The 9,896-nt window shown below is 46.4% G+C and overlaps 1 protein-coding gene across 2 annotated transcripts in view; it reads left to right on the top strand.

The window, feature by feature from the left end:
• Nucleotides 1-2,576: 2,576 nt before the first annotated feature.
• The window catches only part of FYB1 (FYN binding protein 1), a 164,611-nt gene continuing 157,291 nt past the window's right edge, over nucleotides 2,577-9,896 (top strand). Inside the window, exon 1 of one of the 2 annotated variants that reach the window (XM_040338638.1) lies at nucleotides 2,577-2,834. The gene's annotated coding sequence lies outside the window, so the exon portion shown is untranslated. The remainder of the gene's footprint in view (nucleotides 2,835-9,896) is intronic. The other variant, XM_040338646.1, reaches the window with a different exon arrangement.

Below are 9,896 nucleotides of genomic sequence, written 5' to 3'. Positions count from 1 at the left end.
ACTCCCTCTGAAGCTGGGGTATTTTTTACTTCCACTGGCCACACTCCAGCCGCTATGAAGTCTGACTCTTTGTTTAGAGAATTTGGAGACTCCTGCTCTATCAGGTACGGCAGTGGCGGCTGGTGTTTTTTTGGGGGCGGCTAATAACCACCCTCCCCCCTTGGTGGCCAGCAGCACCTCAACCCCCCACCCGCTCGCTGTCTTATCCCATCTATGTGGCAGGTGGCGAGCATCAGGCAGCGACATTGGGCATCAGGTGGCGGGCATCAGGCAGGTAGGCATCAGGTGGCAGGCGGTGGCATCGGTCATCTGGAGGCTGGCATCAGGTCGGCGGGCATTGGGCATCGGCTCCTGTGTCTTTTCCTTCATAGCTGCGGCTGTGCGACTCCTCCCCTCCTCCTAGGCATTTAATAGGACCAGTGTTAAAATTGTCACTGGGGTCAGTGTTAAAATTGTGAATATTAATTTGCTATTGTAACACGCATGGGTTGGCTCAGAGCGCATTCTCTGCGCTCCGAGACCACCCTATTTTGAAGCCTATTAGAGCCTCTGCCCCTGAGGTAGGGCCTGTTTTTTATTGGCCAAAGGAAACTCCTATGTGCACTGTAACAATTGAGTTCCCTTTGGTAATGGGGTCTTGATTTATGGCCTCAGCTCCAGTGAGTATCTGCCGGCACAGTGCGTGTTTACTATCAACCGGAAGCCCAGCAGCACTGGTCGTGTACTATTATAAATGAACAGGCATCATTGCAGGATTGTGTTTACATTGCAATTCCACCAGATAGTATAGTGGTCTTCAACAATGTTCTAAATATCTTTAGTCCAGTGACGTGCAGAAATTTGGTGATGCCCGGGGCCAACTCCTTGTTTGCATGCCCCTAAGGACTGGTTCACACCAAATCACGCACATTCCAATGCAATACCTGCGCATTTCCTTCTATTGGGTTTTGACAGCCCATCATTTGGATGGGCTACAAATGCACCAGATTGTGGAGAAATTACTGCAAGCACTACTTTTTGAAACGCACTAGTCTATTCTACTTGCCTCTTCACTTTGCCTGCTGCTGCCTGTGCTATGGAATTGCACCTGCTGAGCAGCCCCTCCTAGTCTCCACCCACTATCTTCCAGAATGTTCTCCAACACTCTGGAAACAAGGGAGGCACCGGAGAGCTGCTGAGATGAGTCATCCAGCCCTGAACTCTAATAACCTTTACACAATTGCAGACTCACAAATTCACGAATGCATGAGTCAGAGTATGGTTTGCCTACTCTACTTCTAGCACATATATGTAATAGGAAATAAAAAAAACAAATGTGAGGTTCAACTGGTCATTTTATCCTTGGGTGGTACCGAATCTCTTTAGATGTCCCATGCTGGTTCCAGACCTCCAAGAAATGCCTGGTACTTCTGGATATAGGGCACATGTGATACTACCATAGGCGTGCATAGCCTATTGTATTAGGGTCTGAACCTTAAAGCACTGGGAAGTGAATCTATAGGAAGTGCTCTGTGCTGAGTGGCTTTCTGTTCATTCACAAACTGAAGCATAGTAAACAGTGTACTATGGACACAGTGAGGGATTGTGTTCATTTAGAAAAGGAAGGCATTTGGTAAATGACATACCGTATTTGTCGGCGTATACCGCGCACTTTTTTGCCCTGAAAATCAGGGCAAAATCGTGGGTGCGCGATATATGCCGATACCCGCTTTCCCGCGCCGAGTTTGAATACTGCGCCGACATATACCGAGCGCAGTACACTCGTGTATAGTCGGGCAGTCTCGGCTCCTCCCGCGCTCACGTCCTGGACGTACAGGACGTGAGCGCGAAACTAGCCGAGCCTCCCCGAGTGTACTGCGCTCAGTATATGCCGGCGCAGTATTTAAACTCGGCGCGGGAAACGAGCGAGGAGGACGCCGCAGAAGGACACCGGACCCGACGAAGAGGACACCCGAAGCCGCAGGCAGACGCTGGACCCGACGAGGCCGCTGATGGACACCGCGCAAGACACCAAAACTGTAAGTACAAAATCCTTTTTTCCACAGGAATTCCGGGCCAACTTTAGGGGTGCGCGCTATACCCCAATAAATACGGTATTTACTAGCCCCTTCCTCCATTCTCCATCCTGAAATATCCCCCCACAGCAGCTGGTGGGAAAGGAGAGGAGGAAAGCAAGCAGCAATGTGGAGGGGGCGGCCAACCTGTGGGAAGCCCGGGGCAGTAGAGGGAATCAGTACTGCACGTAGTGATTACAGTGGGCCCTGGCACACCTGGCACACCCACTGTGCAAGCCTATGGATACTAATCCTTCCTCACCCTAATTTATTGCTTGGTGTCTAGTTGGCCACCCTCCAAAGCTTGAGGGCTGTCGCATAGGAACTAGGGAGGATTTTTTTGCCCTGTATGTATTTAGATTGTTTTTTTTGAAGATTGCACAGGAAATGGAGTATAGGCTACAAACCGTTTTTGCTTATATTCCACTGCAGAATACTTAGCAACAGAATCATACATGTGAAAAGTAAGGCAGATTTCTACATTGTTTCTACAACGCTGCAATGGTGCCTCGCGTGTGGTTTACTTTAAGTCCGCAGGAATTGTTGCAAGAACGGAGCATTTTAGTTTCCCTTTCAGCTTCCCTTTATTAAGCCAGTTCCTTTTTAAACAAAGTCACCTTATGAGAAGAGTAATTGTTCCTCACTTGGCAACCCGACTAGCATTGCTCTCCATATAAAACAAGAAGGTATTTTCACAGCTACGTGGAATACACCAATAGGATCATTCCTGTTACCTGCCTTTGTCTTCCACCATTACTGCACTTCAGAATCACTGCATATGTAAGTAGCAAGACATCAAAGTTAGTAATGAGTTAGCTATTGCATTATTTTTGTTTCTTTTTTCTGATTACTACATTGTAGCAGAGGCATACCAACTGCAAACGCTATCCATGTGGCATGGTAGCATTGCTCAGGTCTTTCCTATTGTTATTGATCATTAAAAAATGATTAATGAATGTGATTTATACAGCATGCCTCGCCCTATAAGAAACATATACTGTGCATACTCTTATATAGAAAGAAAAGTTACCAGGAAGCTGGCAGCGATAAACACAGAGAAATGCCCCACAGGCATCTGACTAATAAGAGTTAGCTGGATTTACTGTATACTTCAATGTGTTAGCTCGGAGTCATGGCTGCTGACAGATCCTCCATCACAAAGCAGTCTGTGTGATTATTCTATTGAGAAAGATACCAACGGTATTTCTAGAGTAGTAACGCTAAACTTAAAATGATATTAAAACCTCAATGTATAAAGCACTTTGATGCCGTACACACGTCCAGTTTTCCCATGAAAGCTTTTGGCCGGGAAAACTGGCCATGTGTATGCTCTATTTCAGTTTTCCCGACAGGAAAACCGCCGGGAATACTGGCAGGAAAAAATAGAACATGTTCTCTTTATTCCTGCCGCAATTCCCGGCAGTTTCCCTATGGAAAGTAGATGAGCTTTTACGCCGATTCCCGACGTACGTGAGCCCGCCGCAGTCGATTAACGTTGTTTCTGTAAGGCCTTAGGCGGCCTAAAGTTATTCCACCTATGAAGTGGAATAACAATGTTAAAGTATGGCCGCCGTTCCTGCCGCGAGGTTAGAATTTTTTACGTCGTTTGCGCAAGTCGTCCGCGAATCGGGAGTTACGTCGTTTACGTACACGTCGAAATCAATAGGCCCGTACGGCGTCCTTACCCGCAATGCGCACTGGGAAATGTAGGCGCCCGGCGCATGCGCAGTAGCAAGAAACGTCAAAAAACGTGAGGTCAAGCCTCATTTGCATACAACACGCCCCCCTCAAACCAATTTGAATTAGGCGCCCTTACGCCCGCTCGTTTGAGGCTACGCCGCCGTAGATTAGCAGCTAAGTAGATTGAAAATCACTACTAGCCTAGTTAATTTACGGCGGTGTAGCCTAAACAGGCTAGGCTAGGCCGCCCTAAAGTTAGTCCAATCTCTCTGAATCTACCTAATTATATCTTTTATCCTTGCCTATGTTTCAGTTTAAGCTGTAGCCATGACCAGTGTCCCGGGTTTCCTGTTTCAGGGTGGCTCCTTTTTCTTGCAGCATCCTATGGAGCCACTATTGCATGCAGGGACTAAAGTTGTGTCTGCCTATGCTGTGTGCATCAATAGAAACAAACAGCTCCCTAGCCCAGGTTAGAAAGGCACTCCCCTCCTCCTCCCCCTTCCTTCTCAAAGCTAACAGACCTCTTGAAACTACATTCGCCACTGTTAAAGTAGAATTGCAGCCTGTAAAAGTCAACAGCTACAAAAACTGTAGTTGCTGACTTTTAATATAAGGACACTTACCTGTCCAGAGATCCCGCATAGTCCGCACCCCAAGCCGATTCATTAATTGGCTTCATGTGCAAGCACCGGTAAGGGAAACCAGCAGTAAAGCTTTCAAGCTTCACAGTCGGTTTCCTACTGCGCACGCGCAAGTCATCCTACGCTTTCCAAATGGTCCCGTCGTCTTCTGAGATACACAGGTCCCAGAAAGCAGCAGGGAAAGGGGCCGGTCATGACGTAGATCGCCGTGTGGTGATCTTACCAGGAAGTAGGAGTGGGTACCTGTCAAAATCAGGTACCTGTTTCTAAAAATATGTGCCAAATGTGTATGTGGAGGGGGGAAGGGTGTGAATAAACTGAGACATTATCTGAACCAAACTGCTTTGTGATCCCTGCCCCCGCTGTCATTCATATATATATACAGCTTAACCTAATTTGGTCCTTATCTGCCACCTGCGGCCATCTGTAGGCTATTCAGTGGATTTAGCACTTAATCTAGTTTTTTTAATACATTTATGAACTTATTCTAAGTGCTGTTTCAGAAATACAAAAAGACTGATACCCTATGGCCGATAGCATCCCCTGAGGAAGCCCAATATACAAGGCGAAACATGTCAGGAGTTTACGAGCCATATCCTTAGGTTTAAGCTAATGTCTTTTAAAAATATGACTCTGTTTTAAATATATTATACATTTTTAAAATTGTATCTTAATATATTCTTCTTTGGTATGTTTCTTGCACCGCTGTAGCCCCATCCTTTGTTCTACTGATGCAGCCTACCAGACGCGTTTCGTCACTAATGGACGTTATCAATGGGGAATTGTTTGTGCTCAATGTGTTAGGCTAAAAAAGCTGATGGTTTAATACCACTTTAATCAACTAATCCAGTGGTCATCAACCCTGTCCTCAGGGCCCACCAACAGGCCAGGTTTTATGTATTACCTTGGGGAGATGCAGACTAGAATACTGCAATCGCTGAGCAGCAAATAATATCACCTGTGATGTATTTCAGTTATCTTGCAAACCACTGAACTAATCCATGTCCTTGAACCTGAAAGTTTGGTTGAATGAGGTCATCCAACATAATGATGGTGCTGTGACTGCGGACAATGTGAATATTGGACTGCCAGCTTCTGCACACCAAAGGATTTACATAATTACCTTGGGTTGTGATTGAGATAGGTAAATCTAAAATTGACTGTAATATTCCAGTCCAAAAGTTAGATTTATTGCAACATAAACTGTATATAAATGTCAACTCGTTTCATTTTCTCTGCCCTAAAAATACATTGAATTTGTATATACAATTTATGTGTTGGATAAACCTCGTGGAGTCGAATATTACAGGATGAAGCTTCAATTTTAGATTTACCCATCTGAAATTAGCATACAAATCAGGCTATTACTGAGTACAGGACTGCCATTGCTGATCTTCTTCTATATATATATACAAAATTACCTGGCTCTGTTTTGCTTTAAGGTGTTTGTAAAGTGACATTTAGCTGGATTCAGGTAGGGCGGCTCACTTTTGAGGCGGCGTAGCGTATCGCATATACGCTACGCCGCCGTAAGTCAGAGAGGCAAGTGCTGTATTCACAAAGCACTTGCCTCCTGAGTTACGGCGGCGTAGCGTAAATGGTCCAGCGTAAGCGCGCCTAATTCAAATGAGGATGAGGGGGGCGTGTTTTATGTAAATTACTCGTGACCCGACGTGATTGACGTTTTTTACGAACAGCGCATGCGCCGTCCGTGGACATATCCCAGTGTGCATATTATTAGCTCCAAATTACGCTGTTCCGACGTGAACATAAATTACGTCCAGCCCGATTCGCGTACGACTTACGCAAACGATGTAAAAAGATAGGACTGTTCTGACGTCCATACCTTGCATGGTCTGCGCCACCTAGGGAGCAGCTTTATTTTTACGCCGGCGTATCTCTAACGCAAACGGCGTAACTAATTGCGACGGGCGCACGTACGTTCGTGAATCGGCGTATCTAGTAATTTGCATATTCTACGCCAAACTTAACGGAAGCGCCACCTAGCGGCCATCGTAAATATGCACCCTAAGATACGACGGCGTAGGAGACTTACGCCGCTCGTATCTTAGCCTAATTTAAGCGTATCTGATATCTGAATCCACCTAACTGTGACTTTACGTGTATTCCCTTTGGATTATGTCGCAAATAACTACAGTATGTGGGGTTTTTTTTAATTAAAAGGCTAAATACCTTTTCTCACACCGGAGCTGTGTGGTCACGTGATCCTCCTCTGCTCTCCTTCCATGATCTATGGAAGGAAGTGGGAGGGGCCAAGATTCCCCTGTGATCACGTGACCACATAGCGGCAGTGTGGGAAAAGGTATTTAGCCTTTTCATTTTAAGAAAACACACACACTGTAATTATTGGCAGCGTAATCCAGAGGGGATACAAGTATATATGCGGCATATTGCAGTTGAATAGCGGTAGGAGGAGCGGGGAGGAGAACTGCTCTAATGCTGACAGGCAGGGAGGGAGGGGGAGAGGGGAGAGAAGCAAAGCAAAGAGCGGGCTTATGGAGGCACGTAAACGGACCACGGTATCATGGCTCAGCAGCCATGATTATCGCGGTTAGCACAGACAGGGGGACACAGGAACATGTATGATCAATAAGGTATATTACAACATAGGAAGGGATAAATTACACAGCACAAGCACTGTACTATAGTTCATGCCTTAAAGGAACAGGGTTTTTTTGTTGTTGTTTTTTTATTCAAACTCAAAACCTTTTTTTTTTTTATAAAGAATAGTTAGGCTTTTGCTGTCTGTTTCAGAAACTTAGCATTTAGGGAATTTCCCTTCACTTCCTGTACCAGAGACACATCAGGAGTTGTCCCCATCATTAGAAACAAAAATAAAAGGTCTGCAGTCACCAGTGATGCACCTCCATCCCTATATACATATACAGAAATAAGAGTCGCCCTTGGGACTTTAAATGAGGTGTTCACAGTTTGCCACTGAGTAACAAAAGTAGTAACAGTATAAATGTTTATTAAAATTGATGTACATACATGAATAATACCGCATAATAGCTCAGCCAATGAATTTTCACATAATAAAGAGAATAGTTAGAATTGATACAGACGTTATACAATGCAGTCTATACAAATGCACACATCAGAAAACCCGACGCACGTTTCGCGAGATCATTGCTCGCTCATCAGGGGTGGAATGCGGATGGGATAAAGAGATAAAGAGATGTGTCACAGTGGTAAATGTAAGAACAATGACAGAATGGGCCAGAGTAAAACAGCCCAATACTTACCAATGAACGAGATCAGAGTTTCCGTCGCTGCACCCCCAAATGGCAGCCAGAGTATGGCACGGGAGCTGAGGGGGAGGAAACAGACACAGGGGGGACGCCAAGCGGCAGACATGGCATGGGTGAAGGTGAATGGTCCTAATTGTCTCAGTATGTGACTTTCCCCATCCTGGCACTCACCTGGTGCTTCATCTGCATTCCCTCCATTTTTTTTGTTTCATAAAGGCCTGGTTCACACTGGTGCGTTTTGACATGCGATTTGGCATGTCAAATCGCATGTCAAAACGGCAGTATTTGCCGCAAATTGCCGGCAATGGTGCCGTCCTAATCGGTGCAACGCTGCACCGTTTTCAAAAAGTAGTTTCTGTACTACTTTTTGCACAGATGTCTCTATAATCGCAGCCGAAATTGGGACTGCCAGCGGGAGTGAAAACATGCGAGTTCAGCTGAACTCCCGCAGCCCAGTGTGAACCTGGGCTTAAAACTGCTTTTTTCCGCACTATAGGGATTGATTTCCCAGACAAACACATTTTTTCAGGATTTACTTTCTTACCCATGGGCCCAGATTCAGAAAGAAGTTACGACGGCATATCTACAGATACGCCGTCGTAACTCCGAATGCGGGCCGTCGCAACTCGGCGCCCGATTCATAGAATCAGATACGCCTCACAGTTGCCTAGATACGAGCGGCGTAAGTCTCTTACGCCGTCGTATCTAAGTTGCATATTTACGCTGACTGCTAGGTGGCGCTTCCGTAGATTTACGCGTGGAATATGGTAATGAGCTAGATACGCCGATTCAGAAACGTACGTGCGCCCGGCGCATTTTTTTACGTCGTTTACGTAAGGCTTTTTTCAGCGTATAGTTACCCCTGCTCTATGAGGCGTAGCCAATGTTAGGTATGGACGTCGGGCCAGCGTAAAATTTTGTGTCGTTTGCATAAGTCGTACGCGAATAGGGCTGTGCGTAAGTTACGTTCACGTCTAAAGCAATGACTATTTGCAGCGTAATTTGGAGCATGCACACTGGGATACTTTCACGGACGGCGCATGCGCCGTTTGTTAGTAACGTCAATTACGTGGGGTCACGACTGTTTAGTATACAACACGCCCCCTACCAGCCTTTTTTGAATTAGGCCAGCTTACGCCGACCCATATACGCTACGCCGTCGTAACTTTGGGCGCAAGTTCTTTCTGAATACAGGACTTGCCTTTCAAAGTTACGGTGGCGTAGCGTATATGAGATACGCTACGCCCGCCTAAACTTACGGCAATCTTTCTGAATCCGGGCCGTGGTCTCTATGTCTGCTCCATTATTGAATCAGGTTAGTCCACACATGTTTCTATACAAACAATTGTACAACCTTTGTCTACTTTGCTTATTTAGTAAGGCATGTTATACATACTTATGTTCGAGTATACATGCTCTCATACAAAAATATTATTATAATATATAACTTGACGTGTATCTTACTAATTTTGGCAAATCATTGAGACATATACATTATGTTTAAAGCTGATATCTATCAAGTCACATACTGAGACCAGGGCCGTCTTTAATGTTGATTGGGCCCTGGGCAAACATTTGCGGAGTGCAGGGCTGAGGGGTGCACTGTGTGTGCAGAGTGTAGGGCTGAGGGGTGCGCTGTGTGTGCGAAGTGCAGGGCTGAGGGGTGCGCTGTGTGTGCGGAGTGCAGGGGTGAGGGGTGCCTGTGTATGGGGTGCGCTGTGTACACCCCCCCCCCCACAGTACAAAGCTTGCTTCCCCAGTCCAGAACTCCCCCCAGTTCCTCTCCCACCACCTAGAAAATTTCAGAGTGGAGCTGCAGAGTACTCACAGTGTGTCCATGTAGGCTGGCAGTCAGGAGAAGCTTCTCTCTGTGTAGATACCCCGCCCCTCCCTCCTCTGCTGTCCTATAGCATTCGGCTCTTGTGAGGATTCCCCGCCCCTCCCTCCTCTGCTCTCCTATAGCGTTCAGTGCTCGTGTAGCTTCCCCCACCCCTCCCTCCACTGCTCTCTCATAGAGATCGATGTATAGAGGAGGGAGGGGTTTGAGCGGCCGCGGGGAAATGAACACTTTTACTTGTAAATACAGAGGCAGTGCTTCACGGGACAGAGCATCGCCGAAGGTGGCTGAATTCCGTCTGGAACAAAACACTAGCAGGCACCGCGGGATTGACAGGGCAGCTGTTTTGGGCCCCCAACAATGACTGGGCCCTGGGCAGCTGCCCCTTTTTGCCCTGCGGTAAAGACGGCCC

The sequence above is a fragment of the Rana temporaria genome, chromosome 1 (genome assembly GCF_905171775.1).
Source record: "Rana temporaria chromosome 1, aRanTem1.1, whole genome shotgun sequence".
NCBI classification, from domain to species: domain Eukaryota; kingdom Metazoa; phylum Chordata; class Amphibia; order Anura; family Ranidae; genus Rana; species Rana temporaria.
The sequence above is the reverse complement of the archived record's forward strand: the minus strand, read 5'-3'. Positions and strand labels throughout refer to the sequence as shown.